The sequence below is a fragment of the Meleagris gallopavo genome, chromosome 1, assembly GCF_000146605.3.
Source record: "Meleagris gallopavo isolate NT-WF06-2002-E0010 breed Aviagen turkey brand Nicholas breeding stock chromosome 1, Turkey_5.1, whole genome shotgun sequence".
NCBI lineage: Eukaryota > Metazoa > Chordata > Aves > Galliformes > Phasianidae > Meleagris > Meleagris gallopavo.
The window spans coordinates 114,775,635-114,796,906 of record NC_015011.2 but is presented as its reverse complement, the minus strand read 5'-3'; the positions used below and the strand labels follow the sequence as shown (position 1 = coordinate 114,796,906).

At 42.5% G+C, this 21,272-nt stretch overlaps 1 long non-coding RNA gene across 1 annotated transcript; it reads left to right on the top strand.

The window, feature by feature from the left end:
- Positions 1 to 12,412: 12,412 nt before the first annotated feature.
- On the top strand, positions 12,413 to 19,445 carry LOC104914935. The gene is made up of 3 exons (XR_796183.2): positions 12,413 to 12,480; positions 13,424 to 13,491; positions 18,426 to 19,445. It is a non-coding gene; the product is annotated as an uncharacterized LOC104914935 (long non-coding RNA).
- Positions 19,446 to 21,272: the final 1,827 nt, after the last annotated feature.

Here is a 21,272-nt window from a genome sequence, read left to right as displayed (position 1 = left end):
TGATGAGAATAATTTAGTTTCTTACCCAGTGTTGAAGATGCCTCTATCACCCATTTCTATCTCATAACTGGAAGGCAACCATCCAGATCTCCTGCTCAAAGTATCATGTTTCATATTCTGTTCATATTCTTTGCTCATGACCCTCAGTTAGATTTGTGGGGAAGAGCGATTCAGCTGTTGTTAGCATTGCTTGCTTTTCTAAAGACTTTGGGTCAAGAATTCTCACATATCTGCGATATATGTTTGAGTGTACTTTTAACAGGTTGTTTGTGGTGAGGATTTCTTTGCTCTGTGAGTACTTGAGGGCAGAGATGTGTCAGTCTTAATCCATGCCACAGGTTCACTTCCCCACCTGAGTGACCTCCATGTTTAGAGATAACCATGAATTCTACCTTCAGTGACTTGGTTTCCTCTGCGAGCAATAAGTGGCTTGCTATTGACCTGAATTTTCCCACATGTGATCCTATCTGTAGAGACATGGATCAAGACAGCTAGCAATCGACACAATGTAACATGAAGATGTTTCTGAGGGAACTGGAATTGAAGAGGAGCATTAGGGGAGACCATATTGTTCTCTACAACTGCCTGAAAGGAGGTTGTGGTGAGGTGGGTGTTGGCCTCTTTTCCTAGGTAACAGCAATAGGACGAGAGGAAATGGCCTCAAGTCACACTGAGGATGTTCATATTTGATATTAAGAAAAATTACCTCTCAGAAAGAGTGGCACAGGCTATCCAGGAAGGTGGTGGGGTCACTGCCCTGGAAGTGTTCAAGAACCATGTAGATGTGGCAGTGAGGGGGATGGTTTAGTAGTATACTGGTGATGGGTAGGTGGTTGGACTAGGTGATCTTAATGGTCTTTTCCAAACTTAATGATTCTATGATTCTGTGATTCTTTGTGATGAAAAGCAAAGAGGGACAATAAGAGTATACAGCTGGGCCTAAAACCAGTGATTGAAAAGAAACAAGGATTTCCTAAAGCTTGACATATTAGGATATATTTTGATTAAATTATGTTATATTTAAATGATGTTTAGAGCAATCCTTTCTATGACTGTAGTTCAGATCCATTTTCAATAAAAAGAGGCAAAATAGACTGCAAAAGAAGTATTTGAACTTCAAGAAGGCTTTGTATAAAGTTGATCAAAATAGTGGCCTTTCAGTATCTAAAGGGGGGCTATAAGAAAGAAAGGGACAGACTCTTTAGAGGAAGGTCTGTGATGATAGGACTAGGGGAAATGGTTTCATTTCCTAGAGCAGGAGAATTTAGATTGGATATAAGGATGAAGTTTTTGCAATAAGGGGGTGAAGCACTGGAACAGGTTGCCCAGAGATGTGGAAGATGGCCTGTCCCTGGGACACTCAAGGTCAGGATGGATGGGGACTCTGAGCACCCTGATGTAGCCGTAGGTGTTCCTATTCATTGCAGGGGAGTTGTAGTAGATGGCCTTCAAGGGTCCCTTCCAACTCAAAAAATTCCATAATTCCTCCTCCTCATTTGTCACTGCAAACATCTGCAGGAGAAGAGAATCTGCTTCTTGGCAGCCTTTTGCAAAGGCTGTGCATAGCCATGGTGTTGGGTTCTGTGTTATCTGCGGTGCCATGAGCTCCGTGGGATTTGACTCATGTTTTGACTCCCAGCTGATGGAATAACAGTGGCAGTGTATGTCATGTCATCCTCTTGTCTGTGAGCAGAAGACATTGTAATTATTTCTTAGTAATTAACATCAGACCCTGGATCAAAAGAGATGAGCAAACCTACTTTAAGAAGATGGCTACTAAAATACATCTTAGCTTCTGGAAACTTTAGGGTTTTCCTGTGGAGGTAGGGATCTCTGCATAGAGACTTTAAGTCTGCTGACATTAGCCCTGCTTTTCTTTCATCTCAGACGAGGGACTGAGAACCTATTTATGTGCCTTATGGCATTGTAATTTGATTGTATTCTATTTCTTAGTAGAAATACAAAAAATCCTCATGTTGGTTTTTCATAGAATCACAGGTGCTGGAAGGGATCTCAGGATCATCCAACACCCTTTCCAGGTTTTGATCTGGTAATCAATAATTAATCTTTAATCAGTGGAGTTACTGATTGTGAATGGGAGCAGAGCTTGTTGATGCTTTAGGGCAAAATCCTATAGTAATAGATTTACCAAAATTGACTACACAATCTTTTTTAAATGTTATGGAGAAACAGAGAGCACTTGCAAAAAACACAAATCATTGTTTTCCTCTTTGGGGAGGAGGGAAAGAGAATATCTCTTTAAACATTTTTAAATTAAAAAGAAGTCTAGCCCACAGCTTAACAGTAGGGTTCCTCCATCCAAAATCATGCACTGGATGCTGGAGGTGAGAGTGGAGGTCCATGAAAAGTATTAAAACCCCTGCTGTGGTCAGCTGACAGAATATGTCATCCAGGGAGTCTGGTTTCATTTTCTCCCTGTCCTAAAAATGTCTTCAGACTGTCAGGCTTGCAGCTACAGAAGATGCATGGCCTTCGAGCAGATATCAGCCTGTTCAGTACATGTGATCTGCACACGTGATCATTTGCCTATGGAAAAAACTGCGGTTTAAGTAGGAGAGTTACTTGGAACCTTGTCAGTCTCCTATAAGTAAGCATGGCTGACCTGAAGAATCATAGGTTAGAATTGTAGATTCATTAATACTGGAAATGACAACATTCTGTCTGCCAACCCACCACACCATGTCCACTAACCACATCCCTTGGTGCCACATCCACTCAATTTCTTGAACACCTTCAGGGACCGTGACTCTACCACCCCCCTGGGCAGCCTGTGCCACTGCCTCACCACTCTTTATGAGAAGACATGTTTCCTAATACCCAATCTAATCCTTCCCTGACATCTTACATGGTGCCCTCACTCACAAGTCACAGCACTCCTAGTAGGATGGAGATGGAGAGCTGGCCCAGCTGTTTGCAGAACCACACAGCCCACTACAACCCATGTAGGGGCTGCATAATTGCTGCATCACCTCTTCCTAAAAACACGTGGAAGGGGATGCTGTGGGCAGGAGAGAGCACATAGAGTTTAGCTTCCAAGGCATTAATTTCTCTGTCCTTTGAACAGTAATTGCAGTCATTGTGAACAAAGCAAAGGCTGTCTGTGCTCCAAAATGTTAATGAATGTTAACACCATAAGCAGTCAAATGCTCCTTTCATGGACTCTGGAAAAATAAATGTGAAAGCATTTTTGACTTTCCATCTTAAATTGTCACGGATTGAGGCCAAAATTGTGCCATTTGTTTTTGTGTGGGTAGACTTCTGCAAATGTCAGGCAGTGAGGAGGTTTCTGCACAGATGTAGGGCAGAGCTGGATGAGGCAATATGAGAGATCACAGCCTCCAATCCTACCACAGGACTTCAAGCACGGGCTCAATCTTTCTGTACAGGGAGCAGTTCCTTCAAGTTGAGGAGGTTGTTTGCAGTACAGGAATTCAAATGAGTTTAGTCCTCTGCAAGACCAGGTATGAGGTTGTTATCTGTGCAAATGTGGCTGGCGCAATGTAATTAGCAATTGCTGAAGAAAGTTTGTAGATACAATCACAGCCTTAGCACCAACGGTTACGCAAGAAACCAGAGATAACAGGAGGATTCTTTTCCTTTTATTTTCCAGTGCAAGTATTATGAAAGGACTCTACATGTATTTTTTCATCATATTCCCACAGTCATTTAGAATAATCTTTTGGAAGCATCAAACCAAAACTTCATTCCTTCAGGAAAAAATTGCCCACTCATGCCCACTCATATTTATTCATACTGTTCAGTATTCCATGTGAGTGCAGACAGTGTCATGAAATGGAGTTTGTGTCTGACCTTGAGAAAGGCAAAACTTACTTGAGGAAAGCTCATACAAAGGGTTAAACAGCTTGCAGATACCAAAAACAAGCAGTGAGATGCCAAGTCTGGCAGCTACATCAAGTCCTCTGCAGCAGACTAAACCTGCAAGGTACATTTTCAAATCACACAGGGAAAAATAATCATGCTCTTCTTCTAATATGGGTCAGTAACACTAATTAGCTGGAATTGTTTCTCATGATCGGTAACTCAGCAGTTCTCCTCCAGCCTTCTCATCAGAGAATCTGCATAAAAATAGCAACAAACAACCTCCGAATCCTTCTAAACACACGTTGGGCTTAAATTCATCTCCCATGACGCTTCTCTGTGACAGTGGCGATGGCAGTGCCGATTAGATAGGGCTGGCACTTTGCACCGCATGTCACTCCTCATTATCTGACAAGAGCCCCTGAGAGAGGCAGGTGCTGGGAAGCATGAGATTAGGTGCGGTGTGTGTAATCAGGCTAAATCCTTCGCTACCTCTGCAGAGTGATAACAAACTGCAGGCATCTCGCTCCTCTCCACAAACTCTTCCCTGATTTTACCAGGCTCGCCAGCCTGCAGGTTCAGGGCATCAATGCTGGCTGTAAAACTATACAGCAGAGACCAGCGTTTCCAAGATGAAGTTGGGTCTGGTCTACAGTCTTATATTTAAGATGGTTTCTGTCTGTCTGAGGAACACATGCAGTCCCAGTTACAAAGCTTTAAAACAACATGCAGAAGCCTCCCTTCCTTCTGTGTAAATGCTAAATCTTTTCTTCCTCAGTTTTAGTAGATCCTCTTAATTTCTCCTAATCTCTCATACACTCCCTGCAAATAAGCAAAAGAATTTAGCAAGTGGATGCACATAATGAAAAAGCAAGGTGTAAGGCTCTGTGGCTTGGACTGGATTTTAACAGTTGCCACATTTGTTTTAATACTTTTTCATGTGCCAGTCAGTGCTCAACAACATGGTTGTTAGAAATGGGGCTCTGGTAATGAGACCTGGTGAGCCTCGTGGAAAAAAGACAGCCATTTTTTGGTGCTGACTATGAATGAGAACTTAGTTGGACTTTCTGCACACTTTCAGAGACAAATTGCTTCACAAATCTGAAACAAGAGCACTGGTTTGTTGAGAGACACCTGGGCCATGCTGGATGAGAGGCAGACATCTGATGATACGAAGTGATTCATGTATACTGACTACAATGCTTAAAGGTGGCGAGGGAAGAGTATAGTGGCGTATGGGGAAGGCTCTCTACAATGATCCAAAAGGAGGCTATAGCAAGATGGAGGGTCAGCCTCTTCTCCCCGGTAACAGCAATAGGATGAGAGATAATAGCCTGAGGATGTGACAGGGGAGGTTTGGGTTGGATATTTTAAAAAAAATTCTTCTCAGAAAGAATGATGATGCAGTGGCACAGGCTGCCCAGAGAGGTGATGGAGTCACTGTTTCTGGAGGTGTTCAAGAAATGTGTAGGTATAGCACTGAGGGACATGCTTAGTGGGCATGGTGTGATGGGCTGGTGGTTGTACTACGTGACCTTAATGGTCTTCCAGACTTAATGATTATATGAAGGGCAATACTCTAATGGTGCCCATAGACAGCAACTGTGGCCACCCCTGTGCTGTCCTGCCAGCATGATCACTTGGTGCATTCCTACATTCACAGACAATGGAACTCGGCTGTGGTGGGATGAAGCATCTGTAGAGAAGACTCTTGCATTGCTGGGAAATGCACTCCAAGTTCTCTTTCTTTTTTGTCATACTAAATGTATATCACTAAGACTAATATTGTTGCTGATTGGATAGATGTGTGTAGATTTGCCCCCTTCTCCTTGAAATATAAAGATGCTCCTCTCTCACAAAGAGGAGCAAGCCTGGGAGTGGCCAAGGGAGAAGACGTGGATTCCAGTTGAGGTTGTAACCTCCTTAATGCTTAAAAAAGCAGCCTTGCATTTTGTGCAATCTACTACAGCTACTCCCTCTGCATGCTGAATCAGGCCTGCATTTTCATAGAATCAGTAAGGTTGAAAAAGACCACCAAGACAATCTAGCCCACCTGTGTAGAGGTAAATGACTGCATTCAGTATAAAACTAGGCCTGTGCAATGGTTTAGGAAGAAGAAGGGGTTTCTGCAGAACTATAACTTGCCTCATGTCCAATTCTGTGGATTCTGAGGAACATCTTCCCTCCCCTGCAAGAGGCTGTGGCCTTGCACTAGCTGGGAGGCAGGCAAAATTTGGCAACAGCTGATGCAAACATTTCCCAGACCCGGGGGGAGAACATTTAGTCACACAAAAATCCCAGTTGGTTGCTTCATGCTTAAATTGCTACTCAGTGCAGCTGAAAAGTTAATTTGGGAAAAATGGCAGGATGACAAAGTAAAGAAAATATGGTTAAATGGCCTTAATTTTATTTTTAACAATTGATGTCTGTGGTGGATGTCGTAATACTGGACATAACTCGTTTGGAGCTCTACCATTTGGTCTTTGTAGTCATGGAGCATATATTCCTGTATACTGAAAACAAAGCATAAAATAATTCACTGCTGACTGTCTGCTCAGGAGGGGGGCTTGAACAGGAAGAATGCATCAAGTGAAATGTATGTTTTTATAGGTGACAATTTCTTCATTTTCTTTTTATAGGAATTAAATCTGGTCTTTTCTACTTTGTCCATGTTTGTTTTTCTATATGAAAATTTGTAACTATGCTGAGTTAACTTCTACTGTGCTAACTGCAACTGATCCACAAAAAGAATATTTCTTCTTTGGTATTTATTAAATGTCACTGTTCTACCCATCTTGCAACCTGACCCATGAGCTGAATACCTTTGAGCTCCACTTGAACTCCTGCCAGGAACATTGTCAGTTATTGCATCCTTCTCAGGGTGGGAATCTGCTTCTTCTATGTGTGCAACCACTGTGACACCAACACAGTCTGAGCTTTTGGAAACTACACTTGAGCCTAGGCTGCTGGGAAGAGAAGTGAAAAGAGAAGGGCTGCTTGAGCACTAAGGCATATATGTTACTGGTCAAACTGAAACTTGACTGCTAAAACAATCCCCTGGAGGTATTATTGCTTCACTTTCCTGAAATATCACATACAAACAGGTAGATTCTTCTGATGACCAGACAGGTAGTCCTGTCTATGAAGAACAGTTCACCATCATTATAGGAAGGCAGACAGGCAGAGCAGGCATATGGGTACTCTAATGTACAAATTCTCAAGTGAAGCCCCTACTCTACTGTTTAGTGGTGGAAAATACAGATTTTCACTACTCAGGTGGCATTTCACTGTCATATCATGACCCTTAAGGTGAATGTTTTTCATGGACATGTGGTAGAGATATTCAAATGCTAAAATATAGGAAAAGTAGTGATAGTTTTTTCTACGTAGGTAGCAAAGCATATTTTCCAGATTTGAAAAATACTTCAGACAAATGTGAATGTTTGACCATGCACAACTTGAAGTCTTTCTGCAGTTCCGGTTATGGTGTAGGCCTTTCCCTTGGTCTTTGTAGAAGTATAGAAGTGTAGAAGTATAAAAGTGTAGACGTATTCAAGTCTTGAAAACAAATCATGCTGTTTTCACATGAGAGTCAGCTTTAGAAGCAGACTGGATACACAAAGCCTCTTCCCACAAACAGATGTTTGGGATTTTACACAATGGACTGTGGTTCAACATTCATTCTCATTAGATGAGCACAGAAATCCCAGAAAAACTGGGATCTGTCTGCCTTCATAAGCTCCTGCTGTGGCCCATGCAAACAGCGTCTCCGAATTTCTAGTGGCCTCTTACAGAGCTGCAGAAGGTGAAAATGTAAATGACACATATGAGAGAGCAGTGGAAAGAGTACTTCTTACAGAAATTTTCTAAAAAGATCCACAAGACTAATTGTGCAAAGTGATTAGAAAGGTGTGATAGCCATCAAGATGTGGTTACTGCTTCTCAGAGAAGATAGCATGGATTGACTAGGGTCATCTTTACCTGCTTACTAGCTAGGTAAAAATGATTAAAAGCACTAATGTTTCATGTGTTGTATATAGGATTTATGTGCAAGAAGGTGTATGGAACAGGCCTCACTTTACCTACAAAAAGAGTAAAGAGTGAACTGAAATCCAAGTGAGAAGCTGCAAGAACTGACTAAAGAGATGCACTTGATGTGCTTACTGAATATTTGGGCAGCCCCACGTGGATTTGACTGGCCCATGGATGGATAGGATTTGGTGGTTAAACAAAGTAAAGTTCAGTGCATCAGTCGGACTGAGAACAGTCGCATACATCTGGCCTTTTCTTTGTTCTGTCCTTTATTTTAGGGCAAACAAGTGCAGACGTCCTGTATGCATCCTTTGGAGGACTCTGACACAAGAACCACCTTCAAATCTTCCTCGCTGTCTTCAGGGTGGAAGGGGAGGGAAGAGATGGACAATACAGCATTGTTGTTTGAGTGAAAAAGTATCTGGAAATTGCTGTCTTCAGGGATGATTCAAAGTGCTGACTCACTGTGCAAAATTACTGTACTGCGTAAGCTGACGACAGCATTGATAAATCCATGCAAAGAGAGAGCTCAAACCCATGTGCTGCAACGTTCTCTGTAACTTACCCAGCTTCCCTTCAGAGGTGGCTAAAAGGGCTTCATGGCCACTGGGTGTTTATAGTTTGGGGTTTCCTATCGTTACTATGGAAATACTTTAGATTTGCAACCAGAAACTTACCTTGTTCTAACCTGCTCATTGTCTAGAAAGCCCATACTGGAGGAGAGGAATTATGCATGCTATAGAAGATGCAGCCTGAATTCCTGGCTTTTTTTATAGAACCAGGCAAACAGAAAGCACTTGTCCTACTTTCTAGTCAGCAAGCTGAAATTCTGCATCTTTAATTATAAATCAAATAATTGACTACAAAGCTATTGTGGTGTGGCCTTCCATGCTGTTGATGGTTTTAATTGCAAAATGTTACATGACGTGCTTCAGTAACAAAGAATGAGCCCTGAAGTAGTGGAGAAAATGTCCTACTTCGACTCTATTTTTACAGTTGGGATGCAGGAAATTTTCTGGCATTTTTTTCCTCTCCATTATGGACATAAATAAAGGAACCAGAGGCCACATGAGATGGAAATCAGGACCAGGTCAGTGGTTCCTTTGCCTAGTGTTCCTGGGGACAGCAAGGAACTTTCTGCAGTCCATTTCTGCTGCCCCTTTTTTGGGGCCCACACTACTGAAGGTCATGGTTCCCCTTCTCAATCCCCAAAGAGGAACTTGAATGGAGCTCACTCTGGTGTTGGGGATGAGACATACTTTGGGTGTTTGCATTGAGGGCCTTCCTCACACCAAACAGGACTCCTGGTTTGGTGGTCATGGAGAGGAGCAACTAGAGGGTGATGCCAAAGCTCCCAAACTCCTCACTGCTCATTGTGCTCCTTCATGGATGAAGAGATAGGCACAACTTTCTCCTCACACTGATCACAATGGTCCTTTTGACCCCAACCCCTGTAAAGCACCTTAAAATAACAACCCTGGATGACAGATGCTGTAAGGGGAGCCCCCACAAAAGCCCTTCCAGCCGTGCCAGGCCTTGGGCTGGCACATTTTGACTTCTCAAGGAGTTGGGGGCACCAGCTTCTGCTGGGTGAGGCCACTGCTTCTTGTTCTCCTGCTGTGCACCTCACTGAAGTGCACTGTCTTCTCAGTAACCTCTTTGTAGGTACTGGCTATTGAATGGGAGGCTGTGGAGACATGCTGCTGCCAGAGGAGCACAGGACAAGAGGTAAGGGGCAGGGATTGCTGCAAGTGTCTTGTATCATCAGATACAAGGAAAAAAATGTCACAGAGAGGGAGGACTGAATTTTGGAACAGGTTTCCAGATAAGTTGTTGCTTTTCCATCCTTGGGTACAAACAAAACTGAACTCATGAGGCCCCTTTTGATATGAATTTAGGGAGGATTATACAACCTGGAAAATTTTTATAGGGCAAAGTATGAGTGTTTTCAATGAATTATGTCTCTTTGGCCATGAGAAAAGGAACAACGTAACAGGCAGCAGCCCCTCCTTCACTTCCTCCAGTGATCCTGACTGCTCTTTTCCACTCATCTATCTATTTCTGCCCTCCCCATTCAACATCCCACCAAACTGTGAAAGATTACCTAGAGGAGGATTTTGAGAGGATGCTTGTATGGCATCCAGAGAACACTGAAATGGGGAAGATGAATGAGATTTTCCCTTAGTAACCTGAACCAGAAAAAATTCTAGCGTGATCTGAAGCCAGCATCTACTGTGGGCCCAGAGTGGGAGGATGAGTGTTGATGGGGAAGAGGCATCAGTTCTCTGATGCCCCAAGTGGAAAGGGAGGAGGCAGGGCAGCGTGAACTGCCAGAAATGTCTCTGAAGTAAAGGCAGATAAGAGCAGGGATAGCTTCAGCAGGTCAGGAGAAGTGGGGAGGGGAGACAAATCATGGGTTGTCAGGCCAGAGCTGCACAGAGAGTTGTTTGCGGGAGAGAGAAACTGCAAATCTCTTAAAGTAATATTTTCTCCCTTCTTGTCCCCAACTCAGCTCATCTTTGTGAATCAGTCTCTGCCCTAAAGGCTCTCTCAGGAGAAGCTGTACGCTTATTTCTTTCTTTTCCTCACTGCCAAAATGGACTGCAAAAATCTCTCTCCTTCACCTATGGACAGGAAGATCTGGGGCCTTTCTTTGTTGAACACAAAGACTGTGCAGGGCCAATTACCTCAAGTGACCAAATAGTGCTATAAAGAGTCTTTGGGGAGAACAAAATTCCCCCCAAATCCTCCAAGTCAGCTATGACATCTTTCAGGCATATTTAGTCATTGAAGCTGAATATCCCCAGCTGTGTTAAACTGTTAAGCTGTTGAGTTTCTGTTTGCAAGCCACTGACAGAAAGTAAGCTAGAATAGTCTTGCTGTGCCTGCTCTTGCCTAGCATTGCTGAGGGAAATGAAACCTTAAAGCCTGGACTTATTTAAGTTTCTCAGAAAAATACCCCTCTCCTTCACTCCGGTGCTGTGTTCCAGTACCTTCATGCTAGAGCAGCTTTTCTTTAGCAGTATACAAAGGCTGTGAATCCATGTACTGAACTCCTTAAACAGGAACAAATGAGTTTATTGCTGCTTTATTGTGCAACGGAACACTTCCTGAAACTTGCAACGTTAAATGCTGTGTGCACAATAGCTCACCTTTGTGCTCAGGGAATTGTTCTGGTCTCTTTTAAGTAAAGAAAGTGCTTTTCATTTCTCAGGTGTAAAACAGCAGTTTCTGGGTAGCATTGGCAAATCATAGAATGATTTGAGTTGGAAGGAGCCTTTCAAGGCCATCTAATCCAACTCCCCTATAATGAACAGGGACACCTACAGCTACATCAAGGTGCTCAGCGCCCCATCCGGCTTTTCACCTTGAGTATCTACAGGGATGAGGCACCCACCACCTCTCTGGGTAACCTGTGCCAATGCTTCACTACCACTATGCTGGCCACTGTGTTGTGTGAAGAACTGTTGCTGTGATGTCTATAAACAATTACAGAAATCTTTGTTTATAAATCTCTGATTATAACCCTAAGTAATTTAGATGCAAATGAACTGCTCCACTTACAATCATGGCTAACAGCCAGGCTGGCCCTCAACATATCAGTGCTGGCTACTGTCCCTGGCAGCTTTGGTGCTGTCAGGCCTCCTGTAACCTGGCACACCTTGCTAAAGACTCCTCAGCTGAATGATGACTCTCTGTGAGGTGTAGGGCCAGCCCACACCACGCTGGGTGAAACCTCTCCCAGCTCAGTTGGGATCAGATATTCCTTGTCCCAGCAAAGCTTCCACAAGGGAGCTGTTGCTGGATGCTGAGGCAGGTCTGTGAGGCAGACCTGCCTGTAGAGCATCATTCCTGCTCTCTCTCACTGCAACAACTCTATTTGCTGCTTTGCTATTTGAAGCAATCCTGCTTTTTTTAATGTCAAATAACTAATTTTTAAATGTATGTATACAAGAAAATAACAGTGAAAATGTAGACTTCCCTATTGTTATTAAGAAGACTATACTGTCTCTACATATCCTACCAACAGTGTGATGGTCTGCTGTGTGCAGACAAAAAGAACTGAAGACTGCTGAGGCCATATCCTGTGTAGCTCTGCCTCAGGGGTGCAGCAGCAGAGCCAAAGTACCAAGTACCATTCTGCATTACAGATACCAATCTCCAACAATCTAATTCCTAATTACAGACCTGTGGTACAGGCATATGAAAGTACTCTAAGTAACAGCCACCCCTGAGACCACAAGCCCTAGTAGCTGCCTAAGTTGCAAATCTTTTGGTGCCCAGTAGGGTGGACCAGGGATCAAGCGGTACAGTGGCCACCCAGAGCAAAGCTTTTTTCTTTAGTGGGGCATTGCCAGAGTGTCTTCTGAAGCTCTGAGGCCAACCTGACTTTTGCACAGTATATGGGAACCAGTAGGTCACAGACTGAACCAGTAACTGAGCAGCTGGTGAAGGAGTGTGGCCAACCCTGGGAACACAGGTGGAAGCAATTCACCTGTGCCACCCCTCCCTAACCTCATTTAAGGGCTTGCAGCCATAAGGGAATCATCTCTACTTGGAGACTGTCTCCTTTGGAAGTTTCTAGGGAGCCTTGGTCCTGAAAAATGGGTAAGCTCTCTTTTTTTGTTGCTGAATTGTGACCAATGCCTTTCTTGGGTCACCTGAAAACCGGTCATCTATCCTTACACACAGTGATCAACGTTGTGAAAAAACTTCCTAAGCATTGCTACTGGAAAGGCAGCTCTCATCAAGTCTGATGTTCCTCAAAGTCAAGCTGATGCGCCAGTGCTTGAGGGCACTTCAACAAGTTAGACGTACTTGTTGTGTTGTAGCAGAGTGTAGAAAATAAGAATTCATTAGTTTCCAAGAGCACTGTTCTCTAATCAAAGTCAACAGGAGTTCGCAGTTGCGGCTTTATTGTGCAATGTTTTTAAAGGTCTGAGATACCCAGGGAGTTGGAGGATATCACGTCTAGTATTTTTAGTCTAAGGTAATGTTCACGCAGGTTAAGCTTGAAGCATCAGTCCTCAGCTGGGCTTTGACAACTTCTGCTTCAGGCTTGAAGAAGAGAGTTGTGTGGACTTGCCCACTCTTCCAAGGCTGGTCAATAGCTCTAACAAAATATATTTCTCTGCCCCAAAACTTTCTGTCTTTAAAGATAGAGCAACAATCCTATTAAAGGTTCGGTTGTCTTGCTATCTAGCGTACAAAATTTTTTTTTAGAAAATAAAACTTTTTTGCACTTTTTGTGAAAATGTGATGGTGGGAAGTAGCAATCAGAAACATAGGGTTCCACAAACCACACCACAAAAATCACATCAAGTCTTGTAATAAATGGGCTTGACTGTTAGAAATTCTTTCATATATTCGAACATTTTCCTCAAAATTCCTTTACTGGGCTCTTAAAAGCAAATTTACAGAATTTTTGAGTGTTTGGATTTGATCCAAATTGTGGTATTGAGATATAATGCTCAAAAAAAAAAAAAATTACACTGCTATTTTATCTTACACTGATAATATGATCTAATTTTTTTTTTTTCCTTCCCCTTAGCTGCATGAAGTGAATTAGCCTGGCTAAAAAAGGAGTTGAAAATAGATCACTGGAGCCAACTGAAGCAGGTACCCCTTACCAAAATAAGCTCTTAATTCCCTAGGCAATTGCCAGAGGTGGGAAGGAAGCATGGTAACGCTTTGTGAAGGTTGAGCCAGTGAACAAAAACATGCTTTTTTTTCCATGCATGAGTACTGAACTGGTGCTTGCTTGAAGTTTGGCCACCAAACTTGGAGGCAGTGCAGAAAGGCTGTTTCCAGGTAGGAATTCCTTGTTTTCCCTCTCTTAGCTCAGTGCTGTTCTTGTGAGCTATGTGGCAGCTTGGAAATAGTCAAGTTACACTGAATAAATCTTTCAGAATGCTTTATGTGGATAGAAATGAGGACAGGATACCTGCCCTTCTAAGATGTTTGCTTGTGCGTTAAACACTTCCCACTATCTCAGAAGAGGCCGGCAAGCACATAGACCTGTGCATGTGGTCTGTCAAAGCCCCGTAAACAATTTAGTGGGTGTTCTCAGTGGCTGTATGGAGATCAGGCCAGCCACCACATTCATGCTTCAAGATGAAATGACTCAGTCTTCATGAGAAATCTGACTTTCAGAGTGTTTTCTTCTGAAAATTTCCCCTCAAAAAAATTTATTCTCTTCTTTTGCCTTCTTTCCAGTCAGTCTTGTCTCCCTTGTGCAGTATGCACAGTTATCCAGGGCCTCCAGGAGTGTAACACAAAAGTGAGAAGCAGAACACCTGGCAGCAAAGATATTTCCTATCCTATAGGGATTTCTCCTCCCCATTGGGTGATCGTTATCACTGAGTTCTGATCTGCAACTCCTGACCAAAAATTAACCAAAAAAGTTATGATTTCCTGGATGAGGAAAAAAATATATATCCTTTTTATGAAGGAGGAAAGCTCAAGCACAAAACACGCAGCTTGAAGAGACTATTCATTTTCCTCAGAGGTAGGGGACTGCACTTCTGAAAGTTTTGGAAGAAAACTCAGAGGGTATATGTGTATGCAGAGGTAAATCTTCCGCCCTCTTCTAATCTACTTGACAGTGTCTGCAGTGCAGCTTCCCACACCGCATGCACACCTTTGCATTGGTTGTTGGAAACCTGGTCGCTGTGTGGGTGCACTTTCTGAAAATCTCCCACTGGAGCCCATATTCATGTTTCTCCAGTTATTCTGTCACTAAAGCTCCACTGGTACTACACAGAAAGGCAGGGGACAGACTCTTCAGCAGGGTCTGTAGTGACAAGGGGAAATTGTTTCAAAGTGAAAGAGGGGAGATTTAGATGAATAGAAGGAAAAAGTGTTTTACAATGAGGATGGTGAGGCATTGTCACAGGTTGCCTCGAGAGCTGATGGATGCCCCATCCCTGGAGATGCTCAAGGTCTGACTGGATGGGGTTCTGAGCATCCTGATCTAAATGTAGGTGTCCCTGTTCATTGCAGATGAATTGGGCTAGACGACCTTTAAGGGTCTCTTTCAACTCAAATTGTTCTATGATCTTCAGGGAAAGCTCCTGAGTGCACCATCTTCTTGAAGCAGAACAAGTCAGAGACGGGATAGGATTTTTTTCTGTATTAGTTATTCTCATGGTTTGTTTCTCTGATCAGAAATGCATATTATGGCGCAGCATTGTAGTTAAGGGGATGAGGTGCTGGGTGCATGTTCTCCACGTGTCCCATTCCCCACTGGGGTCAGCAGGAGATAAATGCTCTTGCTCTCCAAGGCAGCTTGGGCAAATCCTACCAAGTTAGCAGTAGAGGTGTGAAGGCACAAGTGCGTTTGTCATGCTATGGTCACTGAGTTGGTATTTGTGGAAGTGCTGCATCAATGAGTCCATTTAACTGGCTCCATAGCAAGCTGCAGCTGGCAACGAGAAGGATGGGGCAAGGTCTGATGCGGTTTGTGTATCACTACCTTCTGCTGGCCATTTCTTTCCTGTGCTGAGCTATCAGGTGACTGTCTGTCTGTGTCAAATTGTAATGCTCAAAGAGAACAAGGCAAAAAACTATGAGCTAATTTGTGCTGCGCTGAAAGGAACAGAAGTGGTGTCATAAGGCTTAAATACTGTATCTTACAACATTTCTCTCACATTGTTAATAGCCCAAGTGCACATTTATACCTTAGTAACAGTGAAATAGCTTCTGCCCCATTGGCAGTATAAGCTATGTGCCAGAGACTAAAGCCGCAGGCACCTGGGAAATATTTTTTTATCTGCTTGTGCCTTCAGTACCCAACATGCCCATTCAAAAACCATGCAGCAGCACCTATCCCTTCTGAAGCAGCAGGATGCTGTGGCATTCATAGCCTCTCCCTCCTACTCCACTTGAAAGGGATTTTAGATGGTAAGACCAAAGTACTTACTGCAAATCACTTCCAGGGTTTTGTTGGCTGCAGTGTGGATCTCTCCACTTCCCTCCCTTGTCATTTCAAGCTGTCTGTAATCTTTGTGGTCTGACTCAAATCTCCAAACCACAAGAACAAATCTGGGGAGAGTACAAGTCCCTGGCTGTTCTGCATGACTCCAGAATCTCCTCTTTGCATGCTTTTACAATTACAATTCTGTGCTGTGCTCAAGTCTCACTGGTTGCACTTCACATCAATGTATGTAACCACGTTTCCTACTTTCCACTTCTCTGTTCTCTCTTCAAGCAATCATTCCTTTTTTTTTCTTTTTTTCTTTTTTTTAATTTATTTTAATGAACGCTAATTATCCCCTAAGTTAGTCTGGAGATGACTGCAAAGCAGAGATGCCTTTGAATTTGCCAAGATAAGTGATTCTGGGTGCCCGAGCGGAACGAGCTTTGAAAAGTCTGAAAGGCTTCCAGAGGACGGGTGCCCAGCACATTCTCAAAAAAACTACAGGAATGCACCAAACTTTGAAGCATTCAGGATTGCTGGTGACTGCCTTAAACTTCAGACCTCTGGCTGTAATACATGTCACAGGGTATATTACACTCTACATGTCATAAATCTTATAAACTGGGTTTGAAGGGACTGTGAGAGATAGTCTTGCCCTGCATTTATCAGATTTTCTCACCCATGCCTCTGCTCAGCCCCGTAGGGTTTTTGCGCCTATCAGGTGAGGGGTGGTAGTGTGATTCAGAGTACCTCGATGGTGTCCTGTGGGTCTGATCCCTTCCCTGCCCAAGAGCAGGATCAATGTATACCTAAGCTGTCCCCAACCGATGTTCGCCTAAGCTGTCCTTCAAAAACAAAAAATAATGGTGATAGAACAGTCTCCCCAGCCAATCTATCTCGTGCTTAATCAATCTTACTGTTAGATTTTGTTTTCATGCTTATCCTAAATCTCTTTTGTGACCATCTAAGCTCATTAGTTCTCATCCTGTCATCAGTGAATGTGAGGAACAGAAATATTCCTTCATATTTGCAGATAACTTTGACGCATTTAAAGGCTGTTCTTGTCTCCCTTTTGGTGTTGGCTTCTGTACACTAAACAATCTTATTTCCTTCAGTTTTTCTTCATAAATCACATTTTCTAGATCTCTAATTGGTTTTGCAGCTTTGGTGAACAGGATTTGGGTCCTGCATTTGAAATGAAACAATGTATTTCAGCTGAGGCCTTAATAGCCCTGTGTAGATCAAGGTTATGTCAAACAGCTTACAATTGGTGCTCCTTGGTCTCTACTCCAGAATGATGAAGCAGGATGTTGTTGGCTTTCTGCACTACAGTCTCCTCTTTTCTGGATCTTTTTCTCCTTTCTGGCACTCTGTCCTGGTGTTATACATCAATCCACTCTTCATATATAAGCTATTTGCCACCTGAGTGACAGCAAGGCAAATAGAAAATGAAGGGCATTGCATCTCATCTTCAAACTACTGTAGTGGAGTGAGATCCCCCCCAAGCTTGTCCCCCAATACTGTGATCCTGAAGGATTTCAGAACCCTATGTGAATGGCTCCTTCTTCCAGCACAAAGCACAGGTCTGTGGTACATGCTTTTACGGCCCTGTTCCACTGATTATGCATTGTCTCCTCTCCATGTGCTCTCAGATGATGTCTCTTGCCACAGGGGCTCAGCTCTTTGAAGCAAGGACCAGCCATATGTTTCCCCCCTGTGCAGCGCCTGATCCATCCATTCTTGATCCATGATTAAAGATTTTGAATGTAAAGGCAATAAAAATAACGCTGTCTTTACAACTGGAAGCTCCTGTTTGTAGCAAAATGGGAAGGGAGTGGGTTTTATGGGCATATTAAACTTTCCTTTTGTAGCTCTAAAAAGCATAAATGAAGGCAGCTTTTAAAATCAAACTTCTGTTTTGTTAGGAAAATACTCTAGCTGAAGAGAATGGTGCATTCCTCTATGTAAAAATGTCACATTTTCACCTGGGGCATACTCATGGAAATTAAAACTTTGCTTCTTGTTGTAAATCTTTGTAAATTTTCATGAATTTGCCCTAGGTGAAAATGTGACATTTTTACAGACAAGAATGCTCCAGTTTTGCTGAGAGAAGCAAGAAAACCTTCCTTTTTTTTTCCCTTAAACAAAAAAAAAAAAGGACAATGGCAAACTTTTCTGTTTTTGAAAAATATCTATCTCTTTTATTAGGGAAAAAAAATAGAAAGAAAAAAAACCACGGAGTTCAGATCTCCCAGGGCTGCATTCCTCACCTTCAGATCTCCTTTGTTGCTAACCACTGTGCTCAAAGGTGAAGAGTGAAACCTTGCCATGTGCTGAGTTTACAAATGCACTTCAGGAAAATGACTGCTTTTGTGGTGGGAATGGGTAACTTTACCATTAAAGTGTCAGCTTTGCTGGCAGTAATATTGTTATGTATTCAGTGGTTATTGTGAGCCAGCTATTGCAACCCTAATTCTTTCAAAGTCTCCACTAAAATTGCTTCAAGAAGCAGCTTATTCAAGAAAGAACCTATCAAATAAAGTCATTTTGTAATAAAAATAAAATAAAAGGATAGTTCTTTCTGTTAGCTTTTTTTTTCTAATTCAGTCATTGATTTTTTTTTTTTTTTTTTCAGCCTGTCCCAGACACATTGCAAGTTGAACTTGTATTTCCAAAGTGGCAAAAAGAGAAGGCTTTCAGGGGTTGCATGGGTTTGGCTGTCACTTAGAACAAAGTGTCCTTTGTCACCCCATTTTTATTGACTTGTCTCCCTATGGAAAAGAAGAGGAAAAGAAGATGACCGCAGTGATGTGGCAAAGAAGGTCATTCCCCTGGTATGCCCTTGGACAGTTCTTCTCTGACATTCTGGTGCCATTAATTAAGACATCACAACTCTGGGTGGACTCTCAGAGTTTTCATCAGGCTCAGCAAGTCTTTCCCACCTCTAAGAGTTAATGTTTGTAATCTTGTCCTACAGCAGACAAAGTGTGGTCAATCTGTCAGAGGGAGAGAAAAGATTTCTTCTTGCAGCCCCTGGAAGAGACCTGGCAGGTCTCTCCATGAACCATCAAGTCAAAAGATATTGATTGCTTCCATCTTGTGAGGAGCCTTTCCTGCCCAGTGGAGATGTCACCTCTCTTTCCTGTTCATATGAGTCCAAAAAAACTCTTGGTTTTTCTCCAGCCTGAAAGAAGTAGGAGTGTCCCAGTTAAAGGACAACTGCTTCAGTCCTTTGCTGCTTTTCCTCTACCACCTTGGTCAAAAAGGAGAATGTCCCTGTCAGCTGCATGGCTCCCAGAGGAGCCTGAGCTGTCCTGGGTACTGGCAATTTGGGAAGCCAGTGGATATACATCAATATTCACCTCCTCTTCTCTATGGACTGCAGCATAGACACTGTGTGACACTGAATTGGACTGGAAAGAAAAAGTCAAAATGGACATTACTTCTTGTTGGAAATGTCTGTTTTCATCCAGGGACACATCTAGGCAGGGAAGGTTTTACTTTACTCTTGGATTTTACTGAAGCTGCAATAGTCAGTTCTCCCCATTACTTGAGGAGCTGCAGCATGAGTCTGTTACAGATCCTGACTTTCACAGTGTAGATGGATGAGGTCATGGAGAAAAATGCATGATTATTTTACTTGAATAGTTTAAATTTCCCAGTACCAAATGGCCTAGGAGTCTCTGCAATTAATCTTACAACACAAGAATAGTGACCACCCAGCAGTAGTACAGATAAATCCATTAGGCTGTGTGCACACTCAGCCTGCCAGCAGCAGTAAGTAATGCTTGTAAGAGAACTTGTAAGTAAATCAAAACTACAAAAAGGAACAAAGAACCCAACATCCTGTAAAACCCAACAAACCACCACCATCAACATAAGCCTTTCCCCCCCTTGTTACTGGAGCGTATAATCAAACTTTCTCTAAAAATACTCTGTTGAGTGTCTTCCACGACTGTCGGTAAGATTATTGAGTTCAAGTTATTTTGGAGCAAGTCAGGATTTAGTGAAAGCTGCATGTTGGCTGGCAGACAGCACAAGATCAGATCCCAAGATTCCAAACCACCCCCTGCACGTGGGGAAATCTTGCCTTGAGCTCTTTGTGATGCTTGTCCAGCCCCATGGAGACAAGCACCAGGGCTTTCCTGTGTCCCCCATTTGCTTTCTCTTTCCTTTCCACATAGGAGAAAACCATTTAATTTTGGTCTTGGCCTCAGCCATGATCTGGGTTGGAAATCTGAATGGGATCCAGTGTTATCACAGTATTGCCTTTGGCAGTCCAGTATTCCCTATAAGGATTGATGGCTCTCCCTGCTGATTTGGCACCAGATTCCTCCTCTCAAGTGTCGTCATATTCATCCTCTTGGGGTAAATGGGCTCAGATCCAGCAGTAAATATATAAAGAGAAACATGAGATATGCTTAACATTTTATATTATCACAATTATTTAAAAAATATTTATTTATCTGGAAAGGCTTAGCTCATACTCAGCATCTGGTTTTTGGTCAGCTCCTCCCTTTTCTTTTCTGTTTTCAAACCAGTTTTCCAGCTGAGTAGACAGAGGAACAAACCTAGACCAAACGATTTGCCAAAGGTCACACAGAGAATCAGGAGATTTATAAGGAAATTCATGTTGTCTCTGTTTGGGTTTGCTCTGACACTAAGGGTTCCTGATTCAGCCTTGCCAGTTCATAAGCCTTTCTCATGAGTCTATTAATATTTGCTGCCTCTCAGAAAGCCAACTAATGGTTTAAGAATTTCAGACTTGTATGAATTAAGCTTCTAGTTGTTGTGACAGCAGAACAAAAATAACTTAGAGCAGAAGAAGATTGGTGTATCTTCTCAAGGCTTAGAAACCAGAGTAAAGTTGCCATTCTTTCTGAAAACTCACAATTTTCTAGCCTGCTTCCTGATCTTTGGAAACTAGCCTTGTGTTTTGTGACTACCTGGAGCTCTCTTGCTGTTAATGCATTATTAATACTACTGAGTTTCCTTATATCTTTTGTCCTGAGTGTAGTACGTTGATTTTTTCTCCCTTGTCTTTGACTTTTAATTTAACATTATTGCTCTACTTTTCTTCTTTGAGTCTGATTCAAATTTGGATGATATTTCTCTTGACATTTTTTCTTTAAATTGCGAAAATTATGTTTTGATGTTTTTATAGTTTTATTCCTACTCAGAGGGCTCCATGCATCTTTTTCGTTCTCAGATTCCAGAAAACCCTTAACCTATACAAGATGTCATGTTCTCCAGACATACTTGCTAATTCCTTGCCATATATGAGATATACAGCTGCTCAAAACTTCTGAAAGCAAGAGTGAACTTGGTGTTCAGGATCATGCTTTTGGATAATCCAGCAAGCCAGGCAGTTTCAGGTATCAGTATGATGGAGATCCCTATGCAAAGACACAAGTTTTTCACAAAGATAAGGGGATAGAGTTTAAATTCAATCTCCCAGCAACAACTATTTTTGGTTATAGTC